Source organism: Dermacentor andersoni, chromosome 5, assembly GCF_023375885.2.
Source record: "Dermacentor andersoni chromosome 5, qqDerAnde1_hic_scaffold, whole genome shotgun sequence".
Lineage (NCBI taxonomy): Eukaryota > Metazoa > Arthropoda > Arachnida > Ixodida > Ixodidae > Dermacentor > Dermacentor andersoni.
Window position 1 is genome coordinate 153,152,192 of NC_092818.1, and position 17,019 is coordinate 153,169,210.

Consider the following 17,019-nt stretch of genomic DNA (forward strand, 5'->3'; position numbering starts at 1 on the left):
CAGCCGATGGCCCAATTCACGAAAACCTTGTTCGATTAGAACTAATAGCTGATAATTGGCCGAAACCTTCTCTGTTATGTTGCTAGCCATTGGCGTTAGCTTGAAGATCGGACGTCGTCCTTATACTTGTGCCGTCAACAAGCCCAAGCCAGCTGCAATCTTGAGAAGGCTGCGCAGTTGTTTGATGTAACACGTATACGTACTACGAGCGTGTAAAAGAAGATAGCGAAAACGATCCCAAGAGCACTCAAATGAGGCGGCAGCAAAGGAGCGACGGCTATTGTTTCTGATGTTCTTTTTTTTTTTTTAAGCATGCCACGCGTACGAGCTTGCTTCTGTGGACCGAGTGTCCCGGCGTGGCTCTGCTGCCTCTCCGGGAACGCTCGATGTGTCTCGCTTCGAACAACTTGGCGTAGGAGACAGCGCGAGATAAAGAGGTAAAGCTACGGCTACGGCTACAGTGCCGACCGCCACCACCGCGCGACGCAGCCCTCTGTCAAGATGCTGCGAAGATACAACCCTATCTTGACGGCAAGCCGACGCTTGGCTGAGCCCGAAACACTCGCTCGGGTACACAGATAGATGGACGCATCTCCGCGCGTGGGCGAGAGCACCGACGTACTACGCGGAGGCGGGACCCGGGACGAAGATATAAATTTGGAAGAGGCTGCTCAGCTATAGCCTGTACTACCCTTCTTTCTCTCGACGCACTCCTCCTTCTATGAGTGAGAGCACCGGCAAAAAGAGCTGCGCCTTTTCACGTTCGGCTGCCGCTGCTGCTCCTTGTTCTGCCTACCAAACGGGTTGGAAAGAAGGTTTGCTTCCCTGCACGCCGTTACGTCCCCGTTTCGACGGCCGCCCTTTTCCTTGCTAGCGCTTTCCTCCGTCCCATAGTACTGCGTCATGCCGTCGCCCGCTTTGTCGGCGCACCGTTCTCTTGTATGTGTTCTCGGTATATTGCTAGCAATCCGAACCAACACATAAATGAGGTGGTCATATCGCTGGGACATTGGCTTTCGAAATTAGTTGCGAATACGTACTGCTCTGCACACTTCTAAGATACTATAGCGTTGGAGACAATTACACATGCAGTTGGCTCTATGGCATCATCCCGTCTATGGTGGTGTCACGCGGCAGAGGACACAGGCAGTTCTTCTTCTTCTATCTTATTTTTTTTTTTAGAGCGAAGCTGTATGTGGCTAGGTTCTGGAAAAATTGCGTGCGTCTATAGAGCCGTGTAGATCTAGAATTTTTCTCCATACTTGGGCCGGTCCCGAAGAGAGTGCAATACCGAGCCGACCCGCGGTGGAGGTGAAGCAGGCTTTAAGCACGCCGCCAACTTGCAAAAATTAGTTTAATATCTTAGTACAAATACAACCCATATCATATATTAAGCTTATAAGAACAGTTACTACACTTTGACCCGCGTCGGCCATGTATATACGTTCGCACCGCCCTCTTAGTGGGACTTCCAAGCGCTTGAGTATCTCCTTTCCTTTCCTTCCGCTCCCGTGGTGGGGCTCCCGTAAGCGTGCTGCCCGCCGCGACCGCGAGGCGGAAAGAAATGCGAACCATCCATGTGGCACGGATCCCGCAAACTTGGAGCGTTTCACCGGAGCAACGGCCAGGTTTCCGAGGGAGTTTGTCGGGAACCAATTTTGTGTGTCCTGTGTTGTGTGTGGCCGCTTGTGGCTTTCGACTTCACAACCATTACTGCAGTGCAGGACGGCGACCAACGCACGATCTCCTTGGCTATGGTGAAGCAGTGTGTGCCCTTGAAGTGCGGTGAGGTTCGTGTCTGTTCTACGTGCCTGGATTCGTTAGTAAAAGGTGTCGTACCACGTTTTGCAACAATACATGGTATATAGCTTCCGGTACTTCATCATCTTCCGAGGCTCAGCATCGTGGAGGAGCGACTAGTCACGCCTCGCCTTCCATTTATGTGCACATGGCGTCTGACGCACGGCAATGGACAGTTCGCCATTAAGGGACCCACATACACAGCTTCGCTGGTTATCCACCTTCACAGCACTGAATTTTTTCGTTCAATTTCCCATTCATACATACATGTAGAAAGGAGATCAAGAAAGAAGGTGCGTTAGCAACTTGACGAAGCTCTGATTCCTGTACACAGTTCACCGAAAAGTTCATTGCAAAATTCGCTTTTTGAACACGAGAATAGATTAACTATGCTGTGTCCTGACTGGTTCGATCATGTTGCGACGGAATAATTGCTGCTACTCCCTAATTACCCAACCATTGGCCATTAAACCACTGAGTATACACTATTCCGTACTTAAAGTAAGTGTCTAAGCAAGAAGTATTATTATTATTATTAGTAGTAGTAGTAGTAGTAGTAGTAGTAGTAGTAGTAGTAGTAGTAGTAGTAGTAGTAGTAGTAGTAGTAGTAGTAGTAGTAGTAGTAGTAGTAGTAGTAAGAGATAGGTCTTGGTGAAAAAAGGAAAAATGTTCTACTAAAAACGGAGACTTAGCAAGAACACAGGACAAAGCGCTACTATAGCAACCGGGAAAATTCTTATTTAGGAAGGTTGTTCTTATGCACATAATGGATATACGTGACCACGAAGACACTATCGTTGAAAAACAGAATTGGGCGACGTACGTCCATTCTGTACATAAGAAAAACTTTCATAAATAAAAATTTTCCCAGTTGCTATAGTAGCGCTTTGTCCTGTGTTCTTGCTATGTCTCCGTTTTTAGTAGCGCTTTTTCCATCACGAGCGTTTACCAACATGCCCAACTGACAGCTACTCTAGAGATACTTCTTCCCTACACAAAACTCTGCGAAGCTTTATACGCAAACACCATTAACGAAGATCGCACAAACTTTCAAGACAGTCCTACTGAAGAGTGTTCCATAATTTCACTTAATAAATTCTTCTTATAACGGTCGTGTTTATCCTCGCGACCCGAAAACGCATCACCATGTTGCCTGAAACGCTAAGCGGTCGACTCGATTAGACTTGCGGTAATGGAAGAAGAACTTCACATGGCTACTCCCCGATTAGCACACGCCTGCATTGTGCTGACGCACGCCCTGTAGCGTATCTTCATGCGCATCATACGGCGGCGCCCAACTACGCTCGGGCATTACAGCGGCCTCCTCCTCGCAGCACTCTCGTCTCGTAGTGGCCGCAAGGTAAAGCGGAAGCAATCGATGGCAGGAACCCCGAGGGGACCAGCCGCAGTTAATTGCCAGTTCAGTGCTAGTAAGCAGAGTAATTTACTTCCGCACCTTCTCACGTATACCTTCCCCCCCCCCCCCCCTGCCCCTCTCACCGCCTGTCTCTGTTGCACCAGGCTGTTTACCATGCTTCGCCGTGGACACGGACAAAACACGTTTGTTTATGAGCAAGGGTCGCGGGTCTTGCCTCGAGAACCTATCCTTCCCGTTCAGGCAAAAAATAAATAAATAAATAAATAAATAAATTGCCCCCGAGGTGTGCAACAACGGCATCGACGCCTCCTCAGGTTCGTTTTCTCTTCTCGGTTCCCTGGGTCTTCTTGCCACGTGGTTCGTTTCGCTTGCCTAGGTTTATTTGTTGCCGGTAATGTGTGCGTGGCGGCTGAAAGCCTGAGAGGAGCTTAAGTGGAGCGCTACATAGTACCCAAGAAATAAGTACATCCGAGCCGCACATGAAGCTCTGGCAAACTTTCACCCTCTCCCCTTCAACACTCACTGCACTGAGTTGTTTCGGGAGAGAGAATGAGAAAGGCGGGGCGGGAAAGCAACAAGGAAAGCTACAGTGAACGAGAACCACGACGCGGTGCCTCTATTAGTTACCGGCTCGGCATCGTTAAGCCTCGCCGCCTAAGGAAACGCGTGAAACTTGCGGAGCCGCTGGTCATCACGCCCCGCGCTTGTGCCACCCACCGTGAAGAAGCACTCAGCCACAGCCGCACTAACGTTCAAGTTCAGTGCTAACTTCTAAAAAAAACGGTAATAACTGTGCAATGGTCATTATCAGCGTCGGTGTTGTCGAACCTCTTTTCTACTTAACGCTCCGTAAGATATTTATGAACAGGTTCTTAAAGGCTGGAAGAAAAGCTTGTGACTCGTTTTGCGAAGAAACTTTAAGAGTAGTGAGCTGTTGACTATATAAAAAATTTTAAGGGGAGTTGTCGTTAATCAAATCGACGTTGTCGTCGGTAGAGAGGTGCTGGAGAAACAAGAATAATAATGATAATTTCTTTCTTTACACCATAAAGGTAAGAGCTAAATTGATTTTAAAGAAAGCTGCGTGAACAGATTTACCACTAACCATTACCCTGACTTAACTACAAATAGCATTAATAAAGTAAGAATGTTTCGCACACAGAAAGCTCAACAGAACCAAGTACAGGACAAAACAATGTGTAAGAGCAAATACAAATCACGAAGAGTAAATTTCAGTTACAGCGTTAAAAAAATAAAGGTGAGAAAAGTATTTCATTCTTAAATGCATTGTTTGAGGAACGAGAAAATGAAAGAATTGGTTTGATCTGGACATCTCAAAAAAATAAAAAGTAACGAGAACCTTACAGCTATTATTGTGCAGCGTTGTGCATGATGGTTTTGAGAAAGCTTAGGGTTGTGAGCATACTTTCATCTACAGAAGCAGGGATTCAATTCCTACTGTAACTTTTCTTCTTGAGTTGATTTCCATTTAGGGTATTTGGTTTCTACAAATTAGATGCTAAAAACGTCCCTAAAAATCGAAATGTCGTGGCTTTGCGAGATGCTGAGGGTGCGTACTGACGCTACGGTCATAGGAAAGAGAAGCAAGGAATCTCCTTACGACAGCTCATACATCTGGTGGGACGTGAGGTATCAGAGTTCTGAAAGCACTGGCGGGCTGTGTCTTACATTTCCCAAGTAAATAGTTCCCGAGTGTGTGATTACTTGAAAATTACTTGTAAATGTTGCCCACTATTGTGTTGCCGGCTTCTCCGCAAACAATAAATCGCTGAGTAATCAAAGCGCGATAACATGAGGTGAGATTAAAAGCTTTCCGGCAATAAAGCCCATTTTGCAGACGTGCTTAAACAAACAATCTAAAAAAACAGCAAAAGAAAGAAAGGCACAATCTGCCTTTTCTGCAGTTAAACGCAAGTCAATCAATCAAATAATACAAAAAAATAAACTGATAGATGCATGATGAGTATTAATACATAGATACTAACAAATTCATCTTTATAAATTCTCGTTATCAGCTTCAGAACCTGGAGTGAGGCCCGTTTTGCTGGCCGCTGTAATCTGCGCCGGCCTTTTCGGGGTATCGACAACGACGTCGCGCTCCAGTGGTTCAACCGCCAACAACGTGGAGCCACCAGAGAAGGTATACGCGCCTTTCTCGTTCAGTGTATTCAGTCAAAGAAGGCTTTCGCCCACACGGCGATTTAATTGGATGGCGGTGAATAATCGAATGCCGTCAAAGTGCGGAGTTCTGGATTATACTTCACCGGTGATAGCGAGGATTACTTATTCGTACACACTTCTGATGTACACTGGAAAACTAAATACCGTTTAAGCCTCGCGAAAACAACCTCAATAGATGGATAAATCAAGCACGCGTTACCCAAGGCCTTCGCGGCGTTTATTTAAAACCAGTCGTTTGCGATGCATGAGCAATGTACTTATTGAATTTCAATACGCTGCAAAGTGAAAGAAAGGTTTGCCGTGTGTGCATGCAATGCAAAGCGCCACATCCGACACTGTTAGCAGTGCAATGCTTGCGTATATACCGTGTGTCCCAGCCAACGTTAGTCAGGCTGTTCAAAGAAAAACGATATTTAAAAAACAAGGTGCACGATAGAATTATAAGACCTACGCATTTCGGTCGTCAGAGGTGTGGCAACCGAGAACCGTAGGTCTTAATATGTCATATTGCACCGCGTTATTGTCAATATCTTTTTTTTTTTTTTTTGATAGCTTGACTAACGTTAGCTGGGACACCCTATAAAGAACGAATCAAAAGGGAAGTTTATAGCAGGAAAGATCACCTTGAAATTCGGCTCCACATATCGAGAAATTTGCCTCATCCTGGGATCCGAACCTTCAGTGTCCTTCAGGACAATCCGTTCTTAATGTTTTATGAAAATTGATCTGGGAATGTCGAGAGCTCAGGCGATAGGCATATGGATATTGCTCATGCAATAGCGTATAGCTTTCGTGGCACCGTGTTCATCCATCCCGCCGTGTTGTGCTCAAATTCGCATTAGTTACTGAAAGTCTTGCTTTGAGACAAAATCGTGCAGCCTGTTAAAAAATAAGTGAAATATCAGGTAACGCATGGCGACTTTTCTACAGTTCTTTTAATTGCATGATGTACGTATGTCAAAGCACGCGTTAGTTTCGCGGTGGAGGTAAAGCGCATGCATTTTTGCAACTTTAGATCGTAATAAAAGAATGAAACCTGCAGGTTCTCGGGCGGAGAAGTCGTGATGTTAGGTGTATAGGTAAGGTAAAACCCGTAAAGCCATCGCAATAATTGCAATAGTGAGCCTGGGGCCGAAGGCGCTAGGTTTCAGGCACGTTTCAGAATTCGTTCGCCTGTCATAGCAGGCATCGTGGCTCATAGTTCAATGCCGTATATCTAAACAGGGTGTAGAAATCAATACGACCTGTCAAGTAAGAGGAGGGGAGAAGAGGTGGAGGACGAGTACGGACTGTAAAGTTCACAGTTGAAGTGGGCTGCTAAAGCTGGTGTTACTGTCGTGGCAAGCCGCTAGCTATGAATCGCTGACAAGTGGAAATTAGCGACAGACTTTCCCGCAGTTCTGCGCTCGAGACGATCACAATAGACGATGACGATAGAAGCGGTAATGGCAGCACAACGATAGCAAGTGATATGGGAAAATATATATATATATATATATATATATATATATATATATATATATATATATATATATATATATATATATATATATATATATATATATAAAGAGTGAGGGGCTGGCATATTGAATCCAAGCTCTGTTGAGCGACATCTCAGACAGCTTGTGAGAGGCTTATGGCAAAACTGTCTCAAAGCCACATCCAATTATCAAACGTGTGGACACCCTGACGAGCAGCGCCCACCGGTCTGTTTATCTGCGGAGGCCACAGGTGGTGAACCCTGGCGAGAGCCTCAGCATACCGTGCGTCTTCGAGACGCCCGGTGGGAGCGTGCAGTAGATGCGTAATGGCCACCCAGCCGCTCTCGATCTGGGCTCGGGCGCTGCCGGCCGCCGTCGCCAGTGGAACATCTCGCGCGACGGCACGGCCGCGCTCACCATCACGCAGGTGACGCGAGCCGACGACGGCCTGTGGGAGTGCCGAGAGTTTGCCGACGACGACTCCGTCAGGAGGGTGACCAAGGTGCTCAAGCTGGTGGTCACCAGTACGCACGCAATGTCACCATCCAACCCGCGCTGCCTGCAGACTTTTTCATAAAGCTCTCAGATGCTGCCATCACAAGCGCACACATTGCAATCTTATTAAGGCGTGTCGTTTATCAACACTGTCCTATAGGAAGACTGTATAGCACACTATAAGCAGTGATAGTGCTGTTTCCAATGTCCAAGTAGATCATGTGCTTGAATATGAACAGCCTATGAACCACGCTTTTAGGCGCCCCTGAAGAACCGTTCTTGACGGTAGTTGGCGAGTGGTTGAACGAGAGCTTCCCGCGTTACCATCCCGGAGCATGAAGAAGTCGAGGTGGGCTGCGTGGCTCGTCGTGCCGGGCCCGCCGTCCGAAACATGCAATGTATTCTGGGAGAAGCAAACATGACAGAGGCCAGCCAGCTGTTCATTGATTCTCTACCCAGAAGGACTCGTGCACATCGCGCAGTGTGCTCAGCCTCAATGCATCGCGGGACCTGCACGGCTTGCAGCTTTCCTGCCACGTGTACCACGTGTCGTGGCCAACGTCCGCGGCTGCCGCCGCATCACTTGACGTTCTTCATTCGTTTTGCTAGTTAGTGAATGGGGTCAGCAGAAAAGGAAATGATTAATTCAATCACTCTTGCTGGCTAAATATACCGAAAAGGAACAGCCTTCAGAAACAAACTATTGGAACCAGAGACGCGATCGGAGATCATTGTTCGAAACGCATTTTCCAGTTTGCGTTCAGTTTCGCTTCACGCGTGGCCTAGGCCAATCGCGTGAGGTGAAACTGGATGAAAACTAAACATGCGTTTCGAAGAGCGATTTCCGATCGCGTTTCGGGTAGTAACTACGTGTCATACTTACCCTTCCTTGTTTGACTTTCTAATTTAACAGAAAATAAAGTTACTTTTCGACCAAAGTGCGAGGTGCACCAGCGTTCTTTTTTTTTTTTATTTGAGCTATGTAATGTTTGTAAGTTTAATGTATGTCGCTCTTCCATGCTACCAGATTCTCTTTATTATGCTTATTACCTCTGTGTAACTACATTGTAGATCCACTGCGTGCTTCAGGTCTACTTTCTTTTATTCTCGTAGAATCAGTATTGCGTATCACTATGTCGCACATTTTTTTCTAGTGGATTGTTTTTTCTCAATCGCTAATTGTATCATGTCATATCTGGGGCGTAGACGTATACCGTTGTTGCGTTTCGTGGATATATTGTTCGCATGTCTGGATAAATAGCATATTAAATTAAAATGTTAATGTTTTTTTTTTAGTTTTCGTAGTGATGTAATTGCTATATTCTTTCTTTCAGATGTGCCGTCCTTTTCGATCTCTCGCGAGCCGAGCTTTGGGTTCGGAGAAGATACCTGGAGAAGATGCCAGTATCGTTGCATTGCGCGTTGGACGCCAACCCGCCGTGCGAGCCGCGATGGTTAAAGGACGACGTACCACCTCCGGTACCTCAGAGCCCCGACGGATACGTCAACTTCTCAGCCATTGAGCGGCAGCATGCCGGCTGGTACCGCTGCGCCGCTGTTCACCGCCCAGGGACGTTCGCCTCATACGGATGCTACCTCAGCGTGCGATGTGAGTTCGTGCTGCGTGACATGTATGCGCATGAAATTCTCATCCCCGATGGGAGCCCACTCTGTCATGCGACAGCTGAATGTCGTTGCTTCGTAGATAAGGAAAGCGTTGATTAATATGTCTGGTGTACAGTGAGACGGAAACAACGTTAATAAGTCTAAGAAATATATAAAGACTCAACGCAAATCACAAGCGGGAGAGGGTGTTGGGAACCCCATGAGAAAGCGATTTTACATTTCTCTGCACTTGATTTTTTTTTCTTGATGTCGACGTGGCAAGCAATAATGAATGCACTGTTGGTTTTACCAGATATCTGGAACAGCATTTCTAAAAAAAGAAAGAAAAGAAAACAACTAAAACAAACAATGCATGTCCCCCACTCCAAGAATCATATATGATCATAAGAGCTTATTAAATATTAAAAGTAAACGGCAGGCGCTGTATTTTTTTTTTTTTTGTACGGTGGTAATATAGAAAAAAGAAATGTGCAACAAAGTTTCTCCAATCCAATCCAATCCAATGCGTTTGAGCACGCAAGTTCGACGAAGCGCCGCTCGCTACAAAAGTTTACCAAATGCAGAAAAATGCAAAAATAAAAAATAAGAAAAATAAAATACTTCGCGGTTTATGTTACGTATTCAACCGCCGCTTTACAGGTTTTCTGCATAAATATGACACTGACAGAATAACGCCTCCCTCACTTACAGCCTGCATGCGTAGACAGCAAACTATTTTGCACTTTCGCAGTTTCCGCGTTCCGAAAGCTTTTGTGGGCCTGTGCACATGGCGCGGAAAAGGCGTACAAAAAAAATTAAATTATAGGGTTTTACGTGCCAAAACCACTTTCTGATTATGAGGCACGCCGTAGTGGGGGACTCCGGAAATTTCGACCACCTGGGGGGAAAAGGCGTACAAAAGCTCTCTAATTTACGAATCTTGTGCAGCCGCTTGCAGTATGAGACGTTTGTGCAGAGGAAATGCTGCAAATGCCGCACAAACGTATGCTGTAAAACAGCCTCTCCTGTTGAAGCTGAAAAACGGAAGTTCTCTGTAAAGAATGCATCTAACGGCGCTATCCTCAACACATCTGGTTGTATATATGCAAATAGCAAGCTATCAATCTAAACTAGTGAGCGTTTTTACTCGTACTCAGCTTTTATGAGCTTACTATTTTTTTTACATATATATGAACGTTCTCACTTAACGATCTTCTTTTATAATATCTGAGCAGAGTATTTAAAGTGACCAGTGGTTGAAATAATTCCATAACAGGTGCAAACAAATGTGGCGTGACCAGCAGTTGTCACTCTTTGTCTGTGACCTGTAGCGACTCTCATTAAATTCTTTTTACCATTCAAGCTATCTATTCTTTTGTATGCACTACTTAAGCATGACCGCTAAGTACGTCTGCCATTCCTTTCGCTGGAACTGGGTCATCTCCACGTTGTGCCCAGGCGGAATTATAGATGATCACACCTTCAAGACAAGCAAAAGAAACAACCCAACACGAAAGGCAAAGCGTTTGAGAAAGAAGCAAGTTATGCATACAAAGGCAAGTATTTTTTTTATCATTTTTTTTTAGCAACGAAGCGTGTGACGCTGAAGGAGACGAGAGCGACATGCGGCGGAGAACTTTTAATTACTCAGCCAACTACCGCTGGTCTGATCCGCCTCGCTAGGCCGACTAGTGCTCCGCGATAGGGGAAGGCGTCCTAATAGCAGTGCATACTTGACACAAGAGCGCCGTCTTGATACTCTGGAAACAAGTGGGCGGCTTTGGTGAATACAGTTTCAAAGGCGAGTCACTGAGCAAGAGCGCCTCCCCCTCGCCTCCCTGCTTCTTCTCCACGGGCGCTTAAACCCGACTCAGGCGTCACCTGGCTGCAAACTCTTTCGTTGCTTCTCGATTCTTGCGGGAGCGTCTTTTGTGGGTCGTGAAGCAGATGTGCTGCTATAGGTTATCAGTCTGCCACCGGCATGTGCGTAGTCCCTTTGACCTTTGCATAGGGACGTGCCTTTGCCTTTGACCTTTTCTCTGTGTGGTCCAACTTTTTTTTTCTTTTAGCTTGGCTCTACTCGATGTCATGGTGTTCGAGGTGCTGCAACAGCTTGCGGACACTGGCAAGTGAAAAAAAGAAAGGAGGAGAAGTAGGCACATGGGAAATGGAAGTTTCAGAAAAGCTGGCTTTCAAAAGGCAGTCTGTCGCCACGTTCCGCATCGGTGCGAGAGCGACAGCGACAGTATGATAGAAAATGATGCCAGTAATGAAAAAGACGACAGCGTCCACCACGCAGCTGATGCTTACAATTTAATAATAAAGATGGTCTTTAAACTTGGGTTTTATCCAATTACGGAGATGGCGCACATTTTTTCTCGTTTTACGTATAAACTCCTCACCAATACCAGTCCGAGAAAAAAGAAATGAAGTAAGGCACTATGTTAGTGCGCTTGCGCATTCTTAAAAAAAAAAAAAAAATTTTCGACGAAAAGCGCGCTTTGCAGCTAAAACCTTGTAAGTCGTAACGATTCCCCGTTCTCATCAGAAATAATTCAGTCAACTAACGGGTACATTTTCTCACGACATCGTTTAGCCACATTTTACGGCGAAGCGGTATATGACTAGCATCGTGGGATTTCTTCGCCTCCGCAGCCTAAGACTCGACCAATCACAGCGGGAGGCTCGCGCCGCGTGCGCAGCTGGGTTCCTTGCGGCACCACCAGATTGAGCTCGCATCCGCGGTAGCGGCTGCGAGCGGTGGCGCAACCCACCACCCCGTTACAAAGGGGACGCTCATAACATCCATCCATCCATCCATCCATCCATCCAGCGGCGGCACCGGCCGTCCGGGAGAGAGAAAAAAAAAAAAACAAAGCTCGCCTTCGCGCATAGCGTTCGCCGCAAGCGTTTCTCGGAAAAGATTACGGTTGCATAAGCTGCAGTTGGCGGGAAGAGGAAACTGTAGCATACGAAGCAGGTAGTGACATAATCACACTTTCACATGTAAAAGAAGAACCCGCTTAGCAACTGATTTCATTTGTGTTGTGATAGCTCTATGGAAATACCGCGCATATAGTTAGGACTCCGGAAGAGCAGCGTGAACACGATTTGCGGCGACGGGAACAGCTACATCAAACGGCGTCGACGTTGTGCTTAAGCTGGGCAGGACGCAGCGGTTCCTACCCAAAGCAAGCTATCCGAAATTAGAACACCTGAAGAACAGTGCGAATACGATGATCGACGAAAGGAACAGCAACGTCAATATGTACAACAACGTCGTGCTCAGGCTCGGCAGGACCTAATGGTTCAATGCTACGTCACAACATTGGTCTATCGGATCATGCGATACCACACCTTCGCTGGTCAACCACCTCCACAGCGTGGATTGGAGCCTTCTTTTTTTTATTCGCAACGATTGCCAAGTAGCATAATGTGGAATCGAAATTGTAAATACGTCTGGAGGCCCGTTACATGCAGAGATACTGCAACAGCGATTGTATAATGCACTTTTCACGGCGTGCCACTTGCGGTCACTGGTAACACCGGGTGCCATTAGGGAGCTCTCGTGAGATGTGTTGCTTTTTTATCATAGCGTGACGGGCGGACAAAGGCGGGAATCCCGTCGCCTGTCCAGGTCTTGCGAGACCATCTTGCAATGGTTCAACAAATTGTGTTGTAAGCCATCAATACATTATAAGGTCCTGTAAGCACTCAGTAGACTCCATGATTTCTTGTCCAGCTTATCGCCTAGATAAGCCTACACCCTTTTTACAACACCATATCTGACCTCTTCACCACCCACTTTCATTCAGCTGCACAAGCATATCCCCTTCATACTTCTCGGCTTTTCTTCTCATTAAATCTTCTCTCTCAACTCACAAACTATATATTGACTATGCTATACATTATTGTTATATCTTCACTCTCTCAACTCAAAAACTATATATTGACTATGCTATACATTATTGTTATATCTTCAATAGAAATAAAGCAGACAGTACACGAGTTTCTTTCAGCATCCTGTGTGTTGAGTAAAGTAGTCAGTTATGTGGATTCAATGCTTCTTCCCCTGCCATTTATTTTTATTATTTTTTTTGCGCAAAGGAGGTGTGCAGGTCATCGTCATTGTTGTTGTTGTTGTTGTTGTTGTTGTTGTTGTTGTTGTTGTTGTTGTTGTTGTTGTTGTTGTTGTTGTTGTTGTTGTTGTTGACAGATGTTCGGTGACTTTTTCGCGGATCTTGTCTTCTTCCTCTAACCTGGTACTCGTCGTCCTTGCGCACACGGCCCATAGATTATAGAGCAGCCGCCGTCGCAAGTGTCAGACGACTTCGGCGAACCGGTGCAGCTGGACTACAAGGCGGACGGCAAGCCATCCCCTTCCTACTGCTGGACGCGAGTACGATCAGGCCGCCTGGAGAGCATGACCACCGAGAGTTCCCTCCTGCCTGACCCGGTGCTGCACTCGGACGCGTGTCAGTAAATAAATCTCCGTGTTGAAAAACTCAGCCCCCGAATTTGATGCAGAATCGCTTCATTCTACGCAGAAGCTTATACGTCTTATTACTTGGATATGCATTTTCAATAGATTAGTTATCAATAGGCACCATTTCCAAGATCACTAGACTCTCAGGTAGATGTGTTTTTTTTTTTTTTTTTTTTTTGCTTGCTTAGGGGGGTATCAGCCATTCGATGTCTTACGTGACGGACAAATTTCGCGTTGGGTAGGCACATAAATGCTTACGCATTTAATAACAGAGGTGATACGATAATATGTCTACGCACTCATCGTCACGATGACCACCGATCAGGACAATAAATGTGTTCGCACCTTTTGTCAAAATTCTTTGTCCCTTCGGTTTCATGTGCTAAACAGCTTCGCTGTTCATCCACCTTCACAGAGTGGGATGGCTCTTGATTTCTTCTTGCTTTGTTGTATTGTTGGCGATAAACACATGTGCTATAATTTGAGTGACGCGCAGAGAAGAACTTTCTCGTCTCTCTTGCTTCCGTATTGAGCGAAAGCGTTAGGCTAAGAGTCGAGAGGTGCGCATCCTGTGAGCGCGCTCCCACCGTGCAATCTGGCCTTGTCCGGCGGCGCCCACGTGAAGGGACCACGTGACTGTTTGACCCGTGGAGTAGGCCGGATTTCTCAATTGGGTGTGAATCCAGCTTTAACAAATTGAGAAAAGTAATTCTAGTTTGTGGGAAAGACAGTAATAAATAAATTAATACAGAAAACTGAATTAAAGAAAAATAACAACAGAAGAATCAATTTAGCAAGGTAAGTTATTGGTTTCAGTAAGATAATATTAAACTGCGTAGCACATGCTTCTGTTGCTGAATAAAAAATAAATTTAGGTTTCGAAAGAATTGCGGGCCCCAAAGAATCTGTTAAAGGGTGCGAAACGGAGTTTGTAATACCATATTTATATAATAAATATATAGTATGTACTTTCGTAACCTCATCTGCTTTCTTTTTTCTTAATTCCTTCGTCTTTTTATAGTCATATCCCGTACTCTCGTCTGCCACGCAAGAGATGGAAACCAGTTTTGCTTTCTAGTTGACATCTCTGCCCTTGCTTTAGTTCTTCAGTCTCTCGAGCTTCATTTACAAACTGATGTCAACTGACATCAACTTGAAAGAGCTGAAGCAATTCTATCAATGGGCTGTGGGGGCCATTGGCCCGGTTTTGCCGAACTACAGAAGAAGAGGAAAACAGAGAGATGAAGGAAGGGGAGCTGCTTTATTATACAGAGATAAGGAATCTTCGAAATTCCCTTTCGCGAAATCGGCCTGGATCTGACAATTCGATTATCTTTTCAATTGAAGCTTCGACTCCGGGATACAGCCACAGGGATTCTGGCGTCGCCGTCCAGGAATTTCTTATTCATTTCAAACAATTGACCTGCTTCTTTTATCAAACAAAGCTGCTTCTTTTATCATTATTATTTTTAGTACATTCAGGCTATACGTTATTAAGGCGAAAGCCTTAAGTGGCTCGTTCCAATTGCACATACCTAAAAGCGCGGCTTCTAGTCGAGCGGCACAAAAATTATAATAATCAAGAATTGCTCATACCCCCTAAGCAAGCAAAAAATGTAATGGGTCATATGTCCCCTTAAGGTAGAGGCTACAAGCGCCCAGCAAAGTGAAGCGAACAATGCATACATTCATTTAAATCACAAATACAACACACAGAACAACATGCGTTTCAATAAGCAACGAGCTCAAAACAAGCATCCGAATCATCAATAGCCTTTCGACGTTTAGCTGCAGCTAAGCTTCGAAAACGAGCCGAAGCCGAACTGCGAAAGCAGCTAGCCGACGATGCGAGACGGCAACGTAGAAAGGAGGTCGAAGCTCGCAGACAAAGGCTTGCCTTCGTTAAAACTTCTTTCTGGGCTAGTTGGTGCATACTTGATTTGAAAATTGTAACAGCGCTAACACATGCATCCATAACGTAACAAAGACGACACAGCGCTTATGTCTCGTCCTTGTTACTTTGTGGATGCATGTGTTAGCACTGTTACAATTTTCAAATCAACGGCTTGCCACACATTTCCTTCACACTGCGGCTTGTTACGTCTTGCAAGGAGTCTCCCTCTTCCAATCGTATAACTTAATGCATTACCAAATATGCAGCAGGCTTTCGTCTTCACGTGTTACAGGAATGTAACATGCTGCCGAACTTTTCATTTTCTTGCATTCGACACATTGAAGTTATAAGCTTCAACAAATTTGCTAGTGAAATTTAATTTCCACGTTCATTAAGCCTTGTCCAACTGAGTATTGGCCAGTCACCCATGATGTGTTTTAGCTCCGCGTTCAGATGACAACAATAACGCGTGCTATCTCCACACTGAACTAGTGTTACAAGTACTGCACTGAACAAGTACAAGTACTGAACTGGTCCGCCCGGATAAAGCAGTTCTTGCTGAGTTTCTGGCATTTTGACTTATGTCACTAATATATGAGCGGCCGGGTTGAAAGATTATGTTGGTAGTGTACTTAGAATGTTCTGAAGTGAAGCCTCTTTTCAGAGCGTACATATATATTCAATATTTTTTTCTTTCTATATTTACCTGTTGAGATGAAAATCAGTGGAGGAGTTTTAGTCACCGTATATATGATGGTGACAGCTACGTCTTTTCAATTATTTATTGAAATAAGCTAAATAAAATAATTACGTATTTATGCACACGGTAATAACTCAACTAAACAAAAAAGTAGCGACGCAACCGTAGCACGTTACCGTCAATCAATCGACGAACCGGCACTTCTTTCTGAGGAATGTACGTTTGATATCTCTTTATTATTTAAATGGTTGCTTTTCATACAAAATTCTTACGAGCGCACATGTAAATCTAGTGAGAGCAATTTAGAGGAAATCTAGCAATGCAGTTTATGTGCTTAATGTACACCAAGTATGCACGATTGTACGTATTAAACCCTCTTTTTAGTGGCTGGTTCCTTTTCTTACTTTTTTTCTTTTTATTCTGCTTTTCTTTTTAGCATAGCCGATTTACCGTAGCACTGAGTAAAAACTTACTGTTCCGAGACAGCATTTGTTACTGGGATTTTATTATCTCGGCAAGAATGAAACCGTAGTGTGCGTACATGAATGTACTCTGGCAATAATGGGTTGCTTATAGTTGAACCGAATTGTCACGCGTGTGTTTGGTGTACCAGCATAGCCAATGCCGAGTAAATAAGTATTCTCATTTTTCACCTTTCAGCCCTGCTCCTGTTAAACCTTCAAGCCTCAACTTCGTTGATGATGCCAGATCGTCTAGATAACCACCTAAACACGAAGCAGCCCTGTGCATGAGTACCAAGCTACGCGGGAATGAGCTGAAGTGACCCAGCTGACGGAGTCTTGAGGCTGCCTGAGGACCTGAAGCGTTGTTGTATTGTAGGCTGTAATATGGGCCTTTAAATATACAGTATTTTGTAAGGCTTATTCTTGTTTTGTGTTCAATTTATGGCATGCACTTTAAAGAAAGCACGCAAAACGACCATGTTTATAAGAATTTTCTGCTGCGCCAGCCATTTGA

The 17,019-nt window shown here is 45.1% G+C and overlaps 1 non-coding gene and 1 pseudogene across 1 annotated transcript; one reads left to right on the forward strand and one right to left on the reverse strand.

The window, feature by feature from the left end:
• Positions 1 to 1,257: 1,257 nt before the first annotated feature.
• Positions 1,258 to 1,440, reverse strand: LOC126532588 (U2 spliceosomal RNA). Its single transcript, XR_007599828.1, has one exon. It is a non-coding gene; the product is annotated as a U2 spliceosomal RNA (small nuclear RNA).
• A 3,718-nt stretch (positions 1,441 to 5,158) lies between these two features.
• On the forward strand, positions 5,159 to 16,943 carry LOC126532139 (MAM domain-containing glycosylphosphatidylinositol anchor protein 1-like; annotated as a pseudogene).
• Positions 16,944 to 17,019: the final 76 nt, after the last annotated feature.